General features: G+C 51.4%; 1 long non-coding RNA gene across 2 annotated transcripts in view; it reads right to left on the bottom strand.

Moving 5' to 3' along the window:
• The window catches only part of LOC130706128 (uncharacterized), a 233952-nt gene that overhangs the window by 50530 nt on the left and 163177 nt on the right, over positions 1–20245 (bottom strand). For both annotated transcript variants that reach the window (XR_009006536.1, XR_009006537.1), the window contains exon 3: positions 19432–19486. This is a non-coding gene — a long non-coding RNA (uncharacterized LOC130706128). The remainder of the gene's footprint in view (positions 1–19431; positions 19487–20245) is intronic.

Raw genomic sequence — 20245 nt, 5'->3', positions numbered from 1 at the left:
AGGCCTTGTTACAACGGCCTGAGATGGCCACGGCCGGGCGCGCCCTCGCAACACGCTGGCCAGGGCTTTATTCAAGGGAAATTGTGGGAGGCTGGCGAAGTGTCCTCTCTCACCCTGTCCCCAGGAACCAGGGGGACGTCAGCATCCCTCCCCCCACCACGCTGTGCCTCAGGCTTCGCATCTCCAGATGCTGCCCTCGGCCTCCAGCCGGGTGTGGGTCTGTGAACAAACGGGCGGGGGGTAGGCGGCATGGCCTCCTTCCTCCCTGGGAAGTTCTTAGGAAAGAAGCGGCAGACGGCTGGCAGGAAACGTGCTCGGAGGTCGTCCATCAGCAGATCCATCCCCCCAGCCTTTAATTTCCACTTTCGAAACCCATGTAACAGCCTCTAAACAATAGCTCCTTGGGGTGCCCTGTTGTTTCCTGGTGGAAGTTGGCCCTCGGCCCCGCCCCCTCTCCTTAACGCCCTTAACCCCTGGCGGCCCAGTGCCCTCTGCTCTGGGGCAGGTGAGCTGGCAGCCCCCCTGCACCCGCTGTAGCCTCGACCCCTCCCATCGGGCAACACCCCCAAGACTACACATGGTCCTCCCTCACAGCCCTCAGTCCTTTTCAAAGCCTCTGACTCTGATTCTTAACTTGTTCCTAATTTGCTAGAAGTAAAAACCGCTCTCCACTCTTATGTGCCCTCCTATTTTCATGAGACAAAAGCAAACATGATTTATAGACATGTTTAAATCACCATAGAAGAAGCACACAAATACTTATCCTCCCTTAAAAAACAACCCCAAAACTAAGCTAGAATAGTGTCCAGCAAGTAAGAAACACTCTGTTTGGGGGGAAGTTACATGAAATAGAAAATGTGGTTCCTGGGCACATGGAATATAAGACTCTTCTGAAGATACAGACTTAGAAATTGCCAACCACACAGAATCAGAGCAGGCACTAAAACATGCCATTTGCTGAAAGAGTCTAAAATGCTAGCAAGCCCCACTGTCCAAGAGAAATACAATGTGAGCCATGCATACAGTTTTAATTTATTAGCCACATCTAAAAAGAAAGGAAATAAGGGGGATTCATTTTAATATATTTCGTTTAATCCAGTATATCTAAAATATCTCATTTTTAACATACGGTCGACATAAAAATATTGAGATGCTTTACTTTTTTTCATGCTAAGGCTTTGAAATCTGGCGTGTGTCTCACACTGCGAGCGCCTCTTGGTTTGGACCAGCCCCATGTGGAGAGCCACCGGGCAGCACAGTGGGGCTGTTTCCAAAGGAAATGCGTGACTCGATGTTCCACGGTGGTGTTGTCACCTTGGTTCCACGGTGGTGTTGTCACCGAGCTCTCCATCCAGAGCAACCCTCCTGTGAGACATGGAGCCCCGGCCCAGGGGGACTGGGAAGACCACAGGCCACCAGGCAGGGGGGCAGCACGAGAACGAGGCATTTCCAAACACCCCGCACGGCTCTGCGGTGTCAGCCTCGCCCGCCCGCCCGGCGGGAACCGCAGACTTGATGCCGGCAGGTGGTCGGGGTGACCGTCAACACACTCAGCACGGACGCATGTGTGAGCTTCCGCGCCGGCAGAGGCCTCCTTAGAAGTCAAGTACATACACAACCTTCTGAATTCCCACACTAGAACCGATTTGGAAACGCTGAAGATTCCTTAGACTTTAAAGAGGCAACTGGCTGAGCTGCGCGGGGGAAAGGCTGCCAGGAGACCCAGGGCTGCTCTTTATTTCTCTGTGTCTGATTGGCTGTTCTTATTGATCCAGAAATAGCCTCAAACGAAGGGGATGTGGGAGCCTTTGCTCCCCAAATTTTCAGTTTCTCCCCAGAGCTGAGACACCAAGCTCCCGCGTGGACCGTACGTCAGTGTGAAGTGACGACGGGTCCCTGGACTCGAAACAGCTGTTCCCAGGGCTCCCGGCTCCGTTCTCACCACAAGTCAGGAATAGCTGCTTGCCCCGCGCACCTCAACCCCCAGAGCCTGCTTCCTCTTCTCCGAGGGACAGTCCCATCCCGGCAGCGCGAGAGGCAGATGGACGGAAACCAAGGCAAATGGGGGTGAATTTCGAGCCGTCCCACTCGATGGAGCCCTAAACAGAGCTATGCAAACAGGCCACCATCCAACCCAGGGGAGGGCAAGAGCAAGCCCAGCTCTCCTCCCCACGGCCGGTCCCCGCGCAGGACCGAGGGCTTGCCGAGGAAGCAGCAGGAGATGAAGAGCCCTGGACACGGGATGCACACGACCCGCAGGCCTCAGTCTGAGGTCCAACGCTGTGAGCGCCTCCTCTGAGTAAGGGGTACTCCCCCCCCACCCCCGCCGTCTAGGGCTTTTGCAAGAATGAAAGTGGACGATCTCGGCAGATACCTTTACAGACCAGCATAGCGGGGCTCAATGAAAATGTCAGTTCTGTCCCCCACAGCCTTGCCGGGGAGGGAAAAGAGCCCCGGCCCTATTATGTCCAGTGCTTTCCACCTTCCTCCCAAAGAGTCTAAGATCAGGCAGAAAGACCAGATAGAAAGCTGGGTTTTGAATGAGGAACTCAAAGTGCTGACTGATTTCCCTTCTACCTGTGGGTTACCAACATCTTCTTCATCTTCAGAAATGTTCTTTAATTTTGAAATAATTAGAGACATAGAGAAGAGGTGCAGAAACAATGCAGGGAATTCCCACAGACTCTTCCCCAGATTCTCCCCAACTCAACATTTTACCATGTTTACCATTCTTTCTCTTTCTGTCTGATCCATTTGAGACTATCTTGCAGACATAATAGTCCTTTATGACTCATTGTGTGTTTCCTAAAACCAAGGGCATCTGTCTTATAATTGCAGGAGAATTATCAAAATTGGGAGGGTGGAAACTGATGTGATACTATTATTTCATTGACAGACCTAACTCAAATTTTGTCAACTGCTCCACTCCTGAGTTTTACAGACGTGGTGAGTCAGTACCTATGCAGGGCCAGGTCGTGGTCAGGGCAATGAGCTACGTCTCATCAGAAACTCCATAAACAGGGGTGAAGGTGCCAGAGAAGGAAAGAAAACTGGGAGGAAGTAAGAGGCCCAGGTGGGAGCCGACAGTGAGCCAAGCATCTGAGCTCCACCTGCAGGAGGGACATTTCCAGGGGCTGCAGGAAGATTCTGGAATCTTGGTTGGGAGTCCCGCTCTCTCCAGGTGCCTGGGAATGTCAAAACCATCACAAGGTGGCGCCTTCCTGCCCATGTTCCTGACTCTTTTCTGGAGGCAGGAGGGAGGAGGGGCATCCTCTCAGCCTCGTGTGGAGGCCCTGCTTTCTCGTTCCCTGGGCCTGGCCAAGTCCACCCAGACCCAAGGAGTTAACACAATCGGGTACCACTTGGTGGAAACACAACCAGCCTGGGGTCAGCTGCACACACGGTCCCTGCTCCCCTTGGAGACCTGGTCCAGCAGGTCCCGGTGACTGAGGTCCACGGAGTCTGTGCGACTCGGGGGCGTACTGCCTCAGCCGTGTCCCCTATACACACGATTCTGTCTGGCTGCAGGAACGCCCTCTATCACTGCCCCATCCCGGGGAGACCGCTTCTGTGAGTCTGTGGTCTTCCCTGGGGACTGAAGGGGACTCGGAGCTCCTGCCCTCCCGCCACGCGGCCCACAGGCCAGGGACAGCCTGCAAAGTCCCCCAGTTAGCGCCGTCCCCACAGGGATTTCCAGGAGGAAAAGCTCTCCCTTCTGTTGCACAACCACCGGAGATGCGTCCGCGTTTCTTGTTTTCACAGGGACGGGACCGTCTCCACGGCCGGCGCCCCTACTGCTTTAACTTGTGCTCAGGCTCATGTCCCGCCCCCGCGTGGCTCTGGCGGGCCGTGTGCAGGAGGCCCCACGGCCCAAGATCCTGGCACGGCTTCTCCTCCTGCTCCGGTGTCTCCCCACCGTCGTCCACGGCCTTCTGTTCTCCACACGCATTTACTTCTCTGATCTCCACCTCCGGCCTCTGCACGTGCTTCCTCCGCGACCTCGGTCACCTCTCTCTGCCGGGCCATCTTCTCGCCTGGGACGCAGCTCCGCGTGCTCCGCAACCCTCCTCTGCAAAGCATCGCCCCAGGGCAGCCTCGGGCTTCTTCCCTGTGCCCTGAGTGCCCGGCGCTCACAGCGCGTGCAGCCACGATGACTCACGTGGCCGTCACCCCCAACACCCCGCAAGTTCCCGCCAAGCCGAGCGGTCACCTCACTCGCCCCACACACACGGCGAGAAGCAGAGAGGCTGGCGCACGGGACAAAGCCGACAAACCCAGCGAACGCGGGATGGCCAACCGGAAGGACCGGACCCTGCTGCCTTCATTCCTTTAGGAGGTGAGGGGCCGTGTGGCTCTGACCTGTGCCGTTATTACTTTTGCAAGTGCTGCAAAAGAAGGAACCAGGATTCTCACGGGTGACTCAGGAGCCTTAGCCTCAGACCCCAGGCAGACACACCGGTGTGGCCTTGTCGGATGGACATGCACAGTGAAATCATGACACAAAGGCAGGCCAATTTGTTCCTTCGTAACGTGGAAAACCAGAATAGCAATGGAAGGGAAAACTAACAAAGTTCTGAGATGAGAAAACAAAACCACGGAGTTAAATGCAATTTCTAGGGTTCAATGCATTTCGATCACATTGTCCACTGATGTGTCCTTACCTGGTAATGCAAGTGAGCGTGGAAATGAGTATAAATCATGGACCAGATCCAGGCTCTCCCTGCCATCCGACGGGCCCATAAAGCCAGGCCACTGTCTAGGAGGGCAAGGGTCTTCCCCCTTCAGACAAGCCCCGAGGGGGTGGGTGGGAGGGAAGAGCACTTGCAGATGGACCGTCCCCAAGGCTCCTGTGACCCCAGTGCTCTGTGCTTTCCAGGTTTTATCTCCAGCAAGGGGGGAGCCCATTCTACCCCACGAACACGGCTAGACGCCAGACGCTGGGCAAGAAAGAGACAAAAAGGGATGCTTTTAGAGCCTCATCCCCAACAACTTCACCTGGTTTGGGGGTTTTAATGCCTCCAGGTTAAAGTCTTGCTGTTTCTGGTACAGCCCACACTCTCCAGCCACCTTGTCGTGGGGGCTTGGGAGCCAGTTACCCCCCAGGGTCGTGCTGCGTTGTTAGTGTGGGATGGACCCAGGGTCCCCGAGTGAGGCTCTGCCTGTTTCTTCTCTCCACGAAGCCTGTGTTGACCTGGAGCCACGTTAAGGACTCAGTAGGTCCACCGCAGCCCCTAGAGGATGCGCACGCAGCCTCTGAAGGCCCCACCTTAGGAGAGAGGACGAGAGAATTCCCAGGTATAATACGGTCCATAGGTCTGATCTCTGCTCCAAGGCCCCCGGGGCCGACCGAGAACGCAGTGTGGCCTCACCGAGGGGCGTGACTCTCCCACCGACCCCAGACCCAACACTTGTCCCTTCCCTTGACCACAGAAGTGACCCTCACGAAGACCCGATACCGTCGCCCCGATCCCAGCACCTAACGCGCTGTAGCCTGACGGGAAGGTGACCTGGTCATGCTGCTAAACACAGTGGAGGGGGGAGCACAGATGCTCAGAGCACCCACGTGAGGCAGTGTCACTGATGATCCCGTGTCCCCGGGGACCGGGACGCCCTGGGGGGGACCCGCAGCCCGGGCCCTACATCCAGATGCCAGGCCGACCGCGCCCTCACTTGGGACACACACCCTCCTAAGTCACGACGGCACCCTCAGATCCGCGACAGAGGCTCCCGCCCACCAGGCCCTGTCCTTGGGGGCTTCCCTGCGGTCACAGTCACCAGATGCAGCCTCATCTTCCTGTTGGTCTGTCTCTCAGGGGACCCAGGATGGGGGGTCAGAGCCCCCAAGGTCTCATCACCCACGCCCCTGTTTGGCAGAAGCAGGGGGCTCCCGGAAGGTCGGTGACCACTTCCCACCCCAACCACTGTCCCTGCTGTTCCGTGTTTTGGGAGCCGCACCCAGATATCAGCCAATCCCCCACTTCACAGGGAAGCAAACAGTAATCTATATTTTATATATTTGTAAAAAGTTGAGTGCAAGGTGCACCGCTTTCAGGCACCAGGCAGGACCACAGAGCTGGGCCTTGCTCACGGGGTAAATTCCTCCCTGGGCTCCGCCAGGCTGGGCACTGACCTCAGGGCACTCAGATCTATGCTGACCCATCTCATTTCAGTGCAAAGAGCACAGCTCAAGACCCAGGGAAGCCTGGTTCCAAGTCCTGTCTTCACCCCTGCTGCTCACATGGCAGGTCCCAAGGCTCCCGGAACCCCAGCTTCTCTCGTTCGTGTGGAACAAGGTAACCCCACCCACCTCCCAGGGATTCTACAGGGACAACGAGAGGGCCTGCGTATCATGGGACGGCAGGTGTGCACACGGCGCAGAAAGGAAATGCGTGCTTCCCCAAACTTCTGCATCCTCCCCGCTACCCATCCCTCAGGTACCAGGGAAACCCTGAGTCAGCCCCACAAGGGAACCGCGGTCTGACCCTCTGGGCGCCAGGGCCTGGGGGTGGCTCGGCCCTCCCCCCGCTCTCTCCCCGCCCCCCTGCAGGTGGGGTCGGGTGTACGTGTCGATGTTGGACAGGTGGGAAGCTTGGCCCAGGCTAAGCCTGAGCGGACTCCCCTGGCATTTCGGGGAGGGCTGTCTGGCCCCCGGCCTGAGCACCTGCGTGGCCGCTGGAGCCTGGGGCTGGCCTTGCTCACAGGGCCTCCCTGCCTCAGGACCACGTCCTCCCAATGTCGGGGCTCAAGGGAGGAGCCCAGCTGAGTCCGGCCCAGGCACCTGCTCAAGGTGTGTCCTCCTGTGACGGGGCATTTATGCATCACCGTGACTGGGCCCTGGGGCCAGGTACTCGGGCCAACACTGCTCCGGGTGTTTCTGGCTGAGGTTGCCGTCTGAGTAAAGCAACACTCCCAGCGTGGGTGGGCCTCGCCCAATCAGCCGAAGGCCTGAGTGGAACAGAAAGGCTGAGAGAGAGGGGCTTCTCTGCCTGATGACCTTCAAATTGGGACGCTGGCTTTCTTCCTGCCTTTGGACTTGAACAGAGACACAAGGACAAGAGTCCTTGTCAGGCTCCAGAACCACATGAGCCAAAATTCCTTATAAGAAATCTAAATCTCTCCCTCTAGAAAGATAGATAGGTAAATACATATATTTATACACACACACACACACACACACCCCCTCTTGTTCCATCGCTGGGGAACCCTGACGGCCACACCTTCAGACGGAAGCCACGGAGTTTCTCATCCACCATGGGGAGAACCTCGAGGTACCACAGAGCTGCCTCTACGTCCATCCATGAGGCCTCCCAGGGGGCTGGCTCCTGGCCCACCTTCCACAGACAGCGTCCTTCCGTCTTCCCGTTCCACAGTCCAGAGAGAGGAATCTTCAAAATAAAAGGCGAGCCCGGTCCGTGTGTAAACGCCCAGATAACACGCCAACGTCCAAGCTGCCACCATCATCCTGCTCCCGTGTCACCTTCATTATCAATACGACTGTCTTCAATTCCTCAACTACTGAGATCTTCAGATGCCTGAAGTTAACAAACAACTAAGAACAGCTGGGAGCAAGCAGACAGGTCCCCTCCTGAGGCCCCAGAAACGCCCTGCAGGTGCACCCACACCTCTGTCCGGGTGGCACCAGCGTCCCTCCTTTACACTGACCGCCAGGCTGCTCCCCACAAGGCCAGCCGGGGCCCCTCCCCGCGGTGTCCACGCCTGGCGCTCAGAGGCTTCTGGTCAGAGACCATCGGTTTGCTGCCCCTTTGTTGCCGTGAGGACGGAGGGGGGTCTCATGGCCCATCCACGCTCACAGCCCAGGAGGAGCCCGTGTCCTCAGGACCGACTGACCCAACGTTACCTCTTCAGGACGTCAGCACTCAGCCCTCCACAAGCGGTGAGTAATCGGCTGACCTGGACCCAGTGCAGCCCTCGGACGTATGACCCTAACTGAACACCAGGGGACGTCCCCACGAGGCCCCCCTCGCGATGTGCACGCGCTCGTGTTCATGTGCTCATATGTCGTCATCAAGGTAGGGCTGATGCTGTAATTTTATTACACGGAACTCACAGCACTGTCCACAGATCAGCCATCTATTCCAGCAACACTGAACTGGTTGTCCCTTTGGAAGGTAACGTTTGCTTGAACCGACCCTGGAATCACTCACGCGCAGCAGCTAAACTACTCGTACGTGTGTATAACAAACCTCAGACCTTCGGCTTCAATTGATTAACTATTTTAAAACGAATCTCTGCGACATTTCCCCTAATTGGTTATGCTTTTCTCCTACATTATTTCTCCAGTAACAGGACACCAGTCGCCTGATAAAGGCACACGTTCAATTCAGTTCAATTTAAAATCGCTGTTATCAGCTGCCCACCGTGCACTTGTGCTGGGCGCACCCAAATCGGTAAGAGGCCACCCTGACCCTGGGGAAACCTATCGATACCTTTAAGAAGGTGCATTAAATGTCACCACTGTGTCCTTCTTAGCAAACATCCTAAGTGTGAGCGTCAGCGTGAGGAAGGGGATGTAAGGTGGGAAGTTGTCATTCTGACCCGGGGGGACACTAACGAGGAATGACATGGGAGGTTGGGGGTGGCAGCCGTGCTGAACCCGTCCTGGCATCAGGGTCTCCACACCTCACTCCAGAGAGTCTCCACCACTGGACCTGGCACACAGGACAGCCCATCGCCGGCTCCGACGCAGGTGAGACCTGTCGCCCGGGGACCAAGCCACCAGGACACGTGAAGGTGCAGCGGGACCCTCACCAGCGCCTTCCCAGGCTCCATGTCCCATGGGAAGCAGCCCCTCTTCCTCTCACTGTCTGTGTCTCTGTGCTTCACACTTCCACACGTTAACCGCTGCTCGTGCCAGGAAGAACTGTGCTATAAATCAAGTGTTTGCAGCATGATTCACGTGCCCCGAGTCCCTGCTTAGCAGTGAAATTGCACTGCTAAATAAGTAAGCCCTTGATGGAAACATCAATCACTGTCTTTATCTGGTGCTTTTGCCAAACTTTAAAGCCAGGATATTAAAATACACACTAAAACTACTTCTACTGTATATGGTTTGTGGTTGCAAACAATAAAAGCATCTCAGACACACATGCACACACACAATCATGCTGGCGCATGGATTCAGGCAGAGCTCAGAAATATTTTTTACTTATCTTTAAAACCTGATAAAATAATTTTCATCAAAGATGAAATAAATTCATTATTTCTTAAAAAGCTTTAACCTTTAATGCAGATTATTTTTACAATAAAATGACTTCCTGGCATTATTTTTAAATGTTGGTTTTGGCAAATATTAAAACTGCCTTGAATCCAAAACAAGAACTTCGGCATGTCTGGAAGAACTTTCGGGATCCCTCTCACATCAGGAGTTCAGGGCGAGCCCTCCCTTTCCTGAACAGCACCTCCCCCTGAGGACGCAGGAAACTGTGACCCATCCCAGAGGGGACGGTCACCAGGTCACCAGGTCGGAGGACACAGCAGGCTTCTTGTCTAAAGTGGCATCTGCCTGGCAGCTCTGACACAGCCTCTGCCGACTTCCACCAAAGTACACGTGAAAATGAGAGTAACGCACCCACCTCTGAGCACCAGGGCCGGTGATCACCTGGCCATGAGAGTCGAGAAGCAGCGTCCGCTAACCCGATGCCCACAGCACGGGTGTGCCCCCCTGCAGGGCTCTGGGCGGGCGTTCTCTCTGTCGGAAGCTCGGCCTGCAGGCCACTTCCACCCAGGACCGGCCCACCGTCGGGGAGCTGGCGGCTCTCTTGCCCAGTTCTCTGTCCACTTGGGGAGGACAGGCTCGCAGAGGAGAGCAGAGCCATCAGCGACCGTGCCCCTGCGTTGGGGCATGGCGACCACCAGCACGGATTCCCCTGGACAGGGCTGCAGCCCGGAGCGCCTGGCATCCTCACAGGCAGGGCAGGAGGAGATCCCCCGAAGGACAGAGCCCCCGCGAGGGGACACAGAGAGGCCACCTGCAGCAGCCCCGGGCCTCTCCCAGTACACACACAGCGGGAAATGCCACACACGCAAGCACACGAGAACACTGCAGCACGACGGGGTCTGACCAGCGCTCAGGTTCTGAACTTGGAAAGTGCGCTACAGAAACAGGAAAGAAACACTGAGAACGGCTTATTTTTGAAAAAAAAAGGTAGGAAAGGATGATTGCCAGGAACGGTAGACTGAGACGAAACAGGATAGAAAGAGATGAACGTGGCGAGTCAAAGAAGGAGTGCAGTGAAATAAAAAGCAAGAGCTGAATGAAACCTGTGTCCAGGCAGAAGCCGCAGTGCAGAGAGGTGAGTGTGCCCAGGGGGACGAGGTGAGGTGCGTCCCGGCAGGATGGGAGGCTGGCCAGGCAGCAAGACTGAGGCAGGACGGCGACGCAGAGTCCCCTCCCCCCGCCGGCCAGCACCTCATCCTTTAGGGAAAAAAGAAAGACTCCGAAATACGCTGAAAAGCGCACACACCCGCACATCCAGGCCTGACTCTGCAGCCTGGCGCCCAGCCCACCAGGCTTCTCAGGGAGGATTTTTGGAAGATCCCGGGTCACACATTGAGCCAATTTCAACGACCACATCAAATCCTGTCAACTCAATATCAAATTATAGTGCGTTTTCCATATCAAGGTTTTTAAACATTAATTACTTTTTTTATTGAGGTGACACTGGCTTATAACATTGTATATGTTTCACGAGTACAATATTGTATTTTGATCTCTGTATACGCTACAGGGAGCTCCTTTCAAAATACAGCTTCTAAGGCTTAGTGTACAGATGGATTTAAAGGTGTTTTTAAAAATAATATGCTTTGATATTTTCAATGACTCATAAAATATATATCAGTTTATCTTCAATTCAAACTAGTTTGTCTTAACCCAAACACCTATATGTCTAAAATGCATGCGGGGGAAAAAAAAATAAAGGATGTAACAATGTTTCTTTAGTTGAGAACTTAAACCAGCAGCTGCGGGTTAATGTAACTAAGGACAGGTCATGTAGGGGACACCGGTTCAAGCCCTGGTCTGGGAAGATCCCACATGCCGCGGGGCAACTGGGCCCGTGAGCCACAACTACTGAGCCTGCGCGTCTGGAGCCTGTGCTCCGCAACAAGAGAGACCGCGATAGTGAGAGGCCCGCGCACCGCGATGAAGAGTGGCCCCCGCTTGCCGCAACTAGAGAAAACCCTCGCACAGAAACAAAGACCCAACACAGCCAAAATAAATAAATTTAAAAAAATTAAAAAAAAAAAAAAGACAGGTCAACAGCAATGGCCACTTTATGGGAGATGTCACCACAGACCGCTGTCACAGACACTGGCACCTCTGGGGTATGTCATCTCACTGTCTTTTACAAGGAATCACACGCCGCCCAAGCCACTTGATCAGAGAAGGTCAGGGACTAAACGTGGACGCTATAAAAGCCCATCTCTCAGCAGAGGCTTCAGACGACTCTGTGCACCCTAGTTTCTACCAAAGGCTGACAAGAAATTACCAACACTCAGAATTTTAAGGGACCTTGACTGGCTGCAACCAAATGACATTTTAAACCAGGAGCCTTAAGCCTGACATTTTTGAACATCCCATAAGCACATGTGCAAACAAAATACTTGCAGAATTCAGCGGAGACTGAGGTTCAAGGTTCAGAAACGCTCAGAAGGGTGAGCGAGTTCACTGAGATTTAAACCCATGATTCCAACACCTCACCTGCAGCAGTGCACCTTCTCCGTGGCTTCATATACAAAACTGACCCGAGAATTTGTCTCCAAAAGTCAGGACACGGTCACAGTGTCAATTAACTTGGTAACTTTATCCACACTGACCAGCTTTACTTCACAAAAGAACCTCGTAGGTGCCGCCCCGGGATGATCACCAACAAGAAGAATGGAGGCTGGGAGAGGTCTCCTGGGGAAGCAGGTTCTCCCTACAGGGGACATGGCTCGGGACGCTCAGGTCCTGGGGGTGGTCGCCAGCAGTGGGGATGCTCCTCTCCGCTCACCCTCGGCTGCAGCCGCTGCGACTGATACCCTCGCGTTAACTCACCTACTGATGCTAACAGACCAGACCCGATTCAGTATCCGGAGTAACGACCTGTGTGCTCGTCCCTCCGCGGGTCCACAGTCCGGGCTGGGCTCGGCCGGGCGCCCAGCGTAGGACAGACGGCAGGAATGGCTCGGAGGCACAAGGTGCCTGCACTCACGCCCGCGGCCGCGGCCTCTCCCTCCCTGTGGATGTCCACCCCCTAGACGGCTACCCCAGGCCTCCCACCGGCCACACCCGCAGGCCTTGCTCGGAATTAGACATCATCGTTGCCGCCTAATTCTCTGGTCAAATCAAGCCCAGGGCTGAGGCCAGCCCAGATTCAAGGGTCAGGAACTACACCCTGCCTCCTGACAGGGCACCTGTCAAGAATTCTGGATGTTTTCAACCCACCTCTCACCGTAAGCAAGCTCTTCTGCCTGTAACTGGATTCCTCCCAATTGGGAAGACGTCTGAAAGCAATGGCCCAACCAACCTTGTGGCGCTTTACACAGAATTCACAGTGTCCAAGAAGAAGAGCATATCTGCCCACTGTAAGCGTGCAGTCGACGGGCCAGGGCTGCTGTGGGCCCCAAATCCACAGGTTGAGCCCTGGCCCCTGACCTGAAGGTGTCAGGAGGGGGCCTCTGGGAGGTGATGAGGTCGTGAGCGGGGGCCTTTGTGGTGGGATTAGTCCCCTTGTGAGAAGAGACCCCAGAGAGACACCCGCTCTCCCCTCCACATGAGGACACAGCGAGGAGATGGCTCGACACGCCAGGAAGAGGCCTCACAGGGACCTTGGTCTTGGACTACAGCCTCCAGATGGGAGAAACAGGCGCCTGCTGTCTAAGCCCCAGAATGGACTCGGCGGGGCTGCTGAAGCTCCTTCAGGGAGCAGAGCCCAGGGCCCCTCAGGAAAACCAGAGGTGGCCCTCCTGTGCTCCTGTCCCTCGACTCACGCCACCCCTCATCCGCGGGAGTCTCTTTGGAGACAGTGTTCACGTCCAAACCTCAGCAAGTATTCTTAGTGGGGAAATGGACCAAATGGATGACATAAAAAACTGCTTTCTTATTTACAGCCCTTCACTCCTGACAGTGTGTGGCTGAGGTTTCATTCTTCCTCGCAAGTAGGACGAGCAGTGGAAAAGCTGGCGACTCCACACGTGTCACACGTCTCACACGCTCCTGTCAGTCGTTCACCTTCTCCCGGAAGGGGCACGTCCCGGAGACCGGGTGCCCTTCTGGTGCAGAGGACGGCCAACGGCACGATCCTGTCCCTACAGGCGACGTGAGCCCCGGGGGCACCTGCAGACAAAGCTGAAGGTCTGCCTGAAGAAGCGGTTTCAGGTCCACCTGGCATCTAAGGGATAAAGAGCTCACAGCCCCACAGGTCTGCCCCACGAGACAGGGCATCGTTAGATCTGGTGTCAAACGCCAGGTTCACTCAGGAAACGTCTCAGCAAAGAAGCAGCCATAGAAAGTTCAGCCTTGAGCCACAGAACTTCCTGTCTGCACGTTAACCCGGCTGTAAGCGTTAACCTGAGTGAGTAGGTACATCACTTGCTCAAGGGTGAGGAGGATCCAATTTCTGCTCTGCACAAAAGCACCTGCTCCAGGTGAGCTGGGGCTGAAACCCAGCCTAGCTCAGGGTCCTCACCTCCCAAAGGGCTGACCCTCCCACATGGCACAAAGACACCAGCCCAGCTTTGAGTAGCCCCCAGGGTTAAGAATAAGCTGCGTGGAATAGAACAGCTCTGGCCTTAAAACTATGGATACACAGCCTTTCGTTCTGGCAGTAATTAACTAGCATGTCCAGTTGTCTAATAAAGCCATGTTCAGTGCATGAAATAAAGCCCTTTAAGCATATGAGGATTTTATCCATCTCCAGTCGGTGGACAGCAAGGGGGTGAAGCAAGGGGAAGCACGTTCTCACCCCAACGTGGCGGGATCATCAAGATACAGGCTGGAAGGAAAACCGTCGTCATGGCTGAGACATTCACTTCCCTCATCCAGCTCAGCTCGGCGCTGCCTTAGTTATTCTTAGTTTATGAATCATATCATCTGGCATCCTATTTGCACAACCACCATTCTTTTTGGAAAGAAAAAAAGGCATTATAAATAATTTCAGTCTCTGGGTAAAAGAAACTTACTTGAAGGATTTGATCTTCCAAAGACAAGACATCTTATGTTTAACCTAGTAAGTTACAATGCCATTCACCTGGTGTTTGGAAAAGTGAGGCACCCCAGGTGTGAAAATGTTCCACTTGATTGAACATCTTTTCAGCAACAGACCCACCTGGTGTACTCCCCCATCTCGCATCCTGAAGCTCCAGAGGCCCTGCCGGCTGTTCCTCCCCCTGTGCCCCTGCATTGGGATTCCCAGTCCACACCATTTTGTTCTTTCACCATATTTCATAGGAAACCCACCCTTGGAAGATTAAGGACTTATTAAGGGTCATGATGGAATCATATACTGACTCAGAGTGAAAACCTGCCTTTGGGTCTCAGCAAAATACTCAGCAGCTGTGACAGTGAAATTCACACACAGCTTTGGGTCTAATTACTGATCTGCAAAACGGGGGCAGTATTTCCCATCTCACAAGAAAACAGTAGGACTAGCCAGAATAAATATAAAAGAGCCTTATAAACCAGAAACACCGCAAAAACACAAGGTGTAATGTCCACCATTCATGTTAGAACTTAAACTGAACACAAGTCACATCACTGTCTACACAGATCTAAGAATCACATGTAAGTTAAGCGTGAAATTAATGAAACAGGGTTTTATTTCCCCAGATACACTCACTGCCAAACTCTTACCGGACCCGTCATTGGGCACAATTTCTCCTTCAGACAGCTCTGCAGCAAAGGGAGCAAACATACTCATTGATTTTCCTTCACTTGTCCACATGAAATTAAAGGCTTTTTATAACCTTCAGCACAAAAGAAACTTAGGGGATTTAGGACTCCTCAGAGCGGCCGTTCCCACTATTCCAACAGTTATGTCCCCTCTGCCTTTGACCTCAATATGCAAGCTTCCCATGGCCGTCCACATGGCAACAGCCCTGCTCACGGTTCAATACTGTGTAATTGGGTCCAGTGCCCCAAAGGCGTCTGAACCCTCGCGTGATGGAGCGCACACACTCAGGGCCCAAATGCAAGAGTCCTTGCTATGTAGCTTTTTAAAACTAAGCGCCCCATTGCAAACATTCAATTTTAATCCCAGATTTTATTTCGCCAACACACAACGGGGCAACCTGCCCCCACGGGGGGAGCACAGGCTGACCACGGCCCCTAAATTAACCCCTCAGGAGTTGGACACAGAAGTGAAGGCAAGAGCCAGGCTCGCTAGCTCTGACCACTGGTACCAGGTTCAGACCACTGGCATTCTGTCTGCTACTGGGACCTGGGGACAGTGAAGACCCCTCCCGAACCCATGTCCAGTAACCACGGCGAGGCGTGTGCACCCCAGACACGGGCCAACACCCCACGCGGCTTCCCGCCGCCCTCGCACCAGGCGCCGGAGGCTGGAGGTTAAGTGCCGGCCATCACATCACCGGGAGGAACCCAAGGTCGGAGTAACACTGAGTCTTCATGGACACCACGCCGCAGGTTGGCAAACACGCAGATCAGTGACGTAGAATATATGGAAAGGACTTAAAATCATTCCCCCCAGTTCTCATACAAAGCTTATTTCACAATCATTCTGCATTCCCTGTGGAGATATAATGTATCTCAAAAGTCAAATACTGCCACGTGCTTAATCCGCTTGATGCTTCATTATTTAGTTATTATGAAAGTCTGCATAGGTAAGTACCGCTGCTGCTTTACTGCAAAATCAGTCATTCACGTAACTTCCAGTTATTTGTACCAGTCGAGTAGGCTGTGTCCTGATACACGGGGGAGTAGATGCTGTGAGACCACTAAGCTCAGGGGCAGTACCCCAGCCCACTGTGTCGCCCAAAGAAAACAGAATTTACTAAGCTCACTCCTGCCTAGGCTTGATTTTCCCAAATGGCATGGAGATTCCGAGGGAACGGCACTGACAAACTGATACGGAATCCAGACCATGTAAGGACTAAGGAGCCCCAGCCCCTTCACTGGTCGAAGGCACACTGTCTGGGAAACACGCTCACAGGCCGTGTTCTCTCCTATAGAGGTACAGCTGATGCGTCACGTGACGGTCGTTACATGTAAGTCGTGTACGAACCCGTGAGACATGGAGCAGGAGAGGGAAGATAAACCAACCTGCCAGCCTCCCGCTGCAGCGAGGGGCCACCCGGCTCCTGGCCCTCCGGAGGCCGCTGCCCCCAGACAGGGGGTGAAGGAGGTCAGGACCCAGGGACGCCTCTCAGCAGCCGTTCTGACAAAGGTCATACTGAGACAGGCTGGGCCCCCGTGCTGCAGGGCCTGCACCTGGACACACGTCTCCTCAAGCAACAGATACAAAGAAGCTGTACGGCACTGAAAATAACTGCACGCTTGTGCAGTTGGGGCAAATTCTGGGCAAGATACAAAAAGACCAAAAAAGCCCAACTGCCACGTCTGAGGAGCCGGGAGCAAAAGCAGGGAAGAGGCCGACTGAGCCACCAGAACAAGGGAAGGGAGTCAAGGTGGATGTGAACGGGAAGAAAAGCTCAGAGCCTGGGGCGGGTCCGTGCATGTGAGTGTGTGATGGGGCAGGTGTGTGCGTGTGTAAGTGGTGGGGCAGGTGTGTGTGTGTGTCTGTGGTGGGGCTGGTAAGTGCGTCTGTGTGTGTTTGCGTGGAAGTTTTCTCCTTCACAGCAGACATGCTTTACGCACCCAACTCCCAGTGTTCCCAAGAAAAACGTGAAAAATAAGGTCATCTACAGAGGTGCTCAACAGAATTCAGTCTGGCTCTTCACATCATGAACCAAAATGATCACAGGTATCGAAACAGCAGGAGAAAGGATGAATTCTGTGTCCCACAGCAGCCAAGCTGACCCCAGAGCAGGGCGACCTCATTACACTTCCCCGCAGCCCCGCTGAGCATATCAGCAATGAGACACCAGAAAACAGGTGGGTCTTCTTCCAGACATTCAGCTACAACATACGTAAGTTACTGGAGCATACAGTACTTCTAAAATAAGTAAAAATCAAACAAAATGAAAAGCCATGATTCATGCCAAAGTCGATCTTTTTTTAAAATTGTGGTCAACTACACGTAACGTACAATTTACCATCTTAACCATTTTTGAGTGTTTAGTTCAGTGGCGTTAAGTACATTCACACTGTAGTGCAACCATCGCCACCATCCACCTGCAGAATGTTTTGTATCATCCCAAAATGAAACCCTCTACACAGTCCAAAGTTGATCTTCTTAATCAAAAATTTGAAAAGTCTTCTATAAAACCACTAAGGTAAAACCAAATTACATTCAAGTTCCTAAGGACCCTATTTGCCATTAAAATGCAAAAGCAATACCACTGTGTCTGAGTCTGAAGAAATTTCCAAACATTTCCTAAATAATTAAGCAGCTTCAGACATATTAGATCAAATTATGTGGGAAAAACTAAAATTCTCACATCTTTCACCTCTAAAAGCTATCATTTCAGCCAACTCCCTCTTTCTCCCCATTTAATACGATTCTTTCCCATTTCCACACCTAATGTCACAGCCTCAAGTCCTCGGCAGTGACTTCAAAGTGAAACACTCTATTATATAAAAATATTTTTAAGGAAACTGCCTAGCAGATGGCATCAATATTCAAGTCATAATGGAAGGCAGCTTTCTTGGTTCTAGAGTTTGGTTACCTGCATTCTTATGAAAAGCAAATGAAGCGTCTCAATTTGGAAATATTTGCTATATTAACTTGAAACTTCTTATATAACAAACTGTCTGAAAATAGAAAAAACTCATTTCAATATTTAAAATCCACTTAGATCCCCACAGAACAGTACTTAACTTTTAATTAATTTTATCATTATTTTTGATGCTTCTCAGAATCAGTAATGAACTCACCTGGAAGAGAGAAACTTATCTGGAAAATGCATTCCAACCTTAAATTGTGTTATACTCACAGTTGTTGATGGACACAGTTTGCAAAATCTTTGTTTCTTCACATGTGACTTGTTCATATTTTCATTACTAACCAAGACTTTCAGAAAATAGAAAGAGGCTCAAAAAAATATCTAACCATGTTCTAAACAAACTTCCCTATAAGCAGTAAATTTGCTCAAATTTGCAGCTGAGACATAATTGATTGGGGAGAACCAAAACAGAGACAGGTCTATGAACTTTTTTGAAAAATAATAGAGTCAGTAATATAATCTATCCATAATCATAAGTTTTAAAAAAACCTAAGATCTTATTTTTCCAAAATACTCAGTGTTTTACATTGGAATGCATGGTATAAAACAGTGCCTTGTCATTTACGAATGGGACCCCGGTAAACATACCAGCAGGTCAAGATGCTGTTTACGATAAAAGTAGAGAAATTCCCAACAGATTACATTCTTCTAATTATCACAGAAGAGTCCATTATGATTCATTTTGTTTAGCTAGAAAACACATAAGGAAATGTCAGAAGCCTCTGTTTCATATCCAGCAAAAGTATCCTGGGACACAGACAGACATATTTGGCAGGACACAACTGATTCTAGAAATGAATAAACTCTGATAAAACCCTGTGCAAAAAAGAAGCAGCATCTCGATCTTTTCCTCAGGACTTGAGTCTCTGAATAAAACACTTTAAGTTAGAGCGAGTGAGACCCAGATCCACAGGATAACACGCGTCACATAAATTATTCTGTTTGTTTAACTTTAAAACAGCAAAGTTCCAAAGGATTTTTTTTCAGACTTTTTTCCCTCCATCGTGTTTCCTTAAAAGTAATACAAACCACCTTACTTACAACCTCTAACCACATACATCTGCCTGACAATGAGAAATCACAGGGTCATAGAATCTCCCACTTCAAGATATCCATCCTATTGTTTCGTTCATTGAGATCCTCGAGGTTTGAAGAACATAACACCTGGCCAGTTCCTACCCTGATTGCAAGGAAAGCCTTGATTGCAAACAGGCTCCAAATCCATTCCATGCTAGCCAATAATGTGGTTTGCCTTAATAAATATCATCCACAAAGGAAACAACTTTGAAATTAATATATTCAGCTTTATAAGACGACCTGTTTCCCTTCAAATTCCAAGGCAACAATCATCTGAATCTATTTCCTTCTTCAAATAAAAACAGGTCTCTGAGCTCCGGTCACAACTCACTGTAGAACTGAATCATCCATTTTTTTTTTTTGCTTGTTTCAGTCAATATATAAAACAACCACCTTAGAAAACCAAGATATCTAAATTATGCAATCATATTTCTCAATTTTCCACAGATATAACACCAAGAATCTCAAATCAGAAGAACAAAATGCATTTACCTGTGTTCCTGTCTGGTAATATACAGCAATGCTTCTGCAGAATGCCGGGCAAAACCTGTTTCAAAACAAATAAATAAAAGACATGTGGTTATCATTCAGGTAGAGAAAGGCATCTCATTAACCGTTGCAAGTGTTTTTCTAATAAGGCCATTCAATGTTGCACAGTCATCATGCCCAGAACGATCTAACAAATTAAACAGTACTGAAAAATTCTGATACATACATTTTTCATCAAAGAGGTTAATCAGGTAAGTGTGCTGATTATATATGCTGCTCCTAGGACGGTAATGCAGTTCTGTTTTAATGTATGTCTCTAATGGGTCCTCAAAGTACCTTGAAAGCTGCACTCAGGGGACGCCTACAATAAGGTAAATGGGCCCACCAATTCTGTGATGGCTTTTAAAATATGAGATGCAATTAGAGCCTGAAAATGGAGGCTTGATGGGGACAGTTCCTTGAGTCCATCTTCTAGGATCTAAGCCAAGACGCTTTTATCAAGGATGAGTCACAAAGAAAATGTGAAAGAAAAGCCTGTGTTTACACACACAGTTTGGTAGGAAAAGGTGAAGGAAATATCTTATTTGATAAGCAAAAGGAAGGTGAAAATAATGGAAAATGGCTTTCCCAAGAAACTTCAGTACTGTGAGGCAACCGCAAAGCGCAGACGTAGAAAGAATTTGTGACTGAAGAGATCTCTGTGGGAAGTTCATGATTATGCTCTCTCAACTCAATTAGGGTAAAAGCTGAACTTGCATCTTAAATCCTCTACCGATGAGGCTGCAACCATTCCCCAGCCCTCCCTGATTACAAATCC

This window comes from Balaenoptera acutorostrata, chromosome 21, assembly GCF_949987535.1.
Source record: "Balaenoptera acutorostrata chromosome 21, mBalAcu1.1, whole genome shotgun sequence".
In the NCBI taxonomy this organism is placed as follows: Eukaryota; Metazoa; Chordata; class Mammalia; order Artiodactyla; family Balaenopteridae; genus Balaenoptera; species Balaenoptera acutorostrata.
This window is presented reverse-complemented; position numbering and strand designations above follow the sequence as displayed.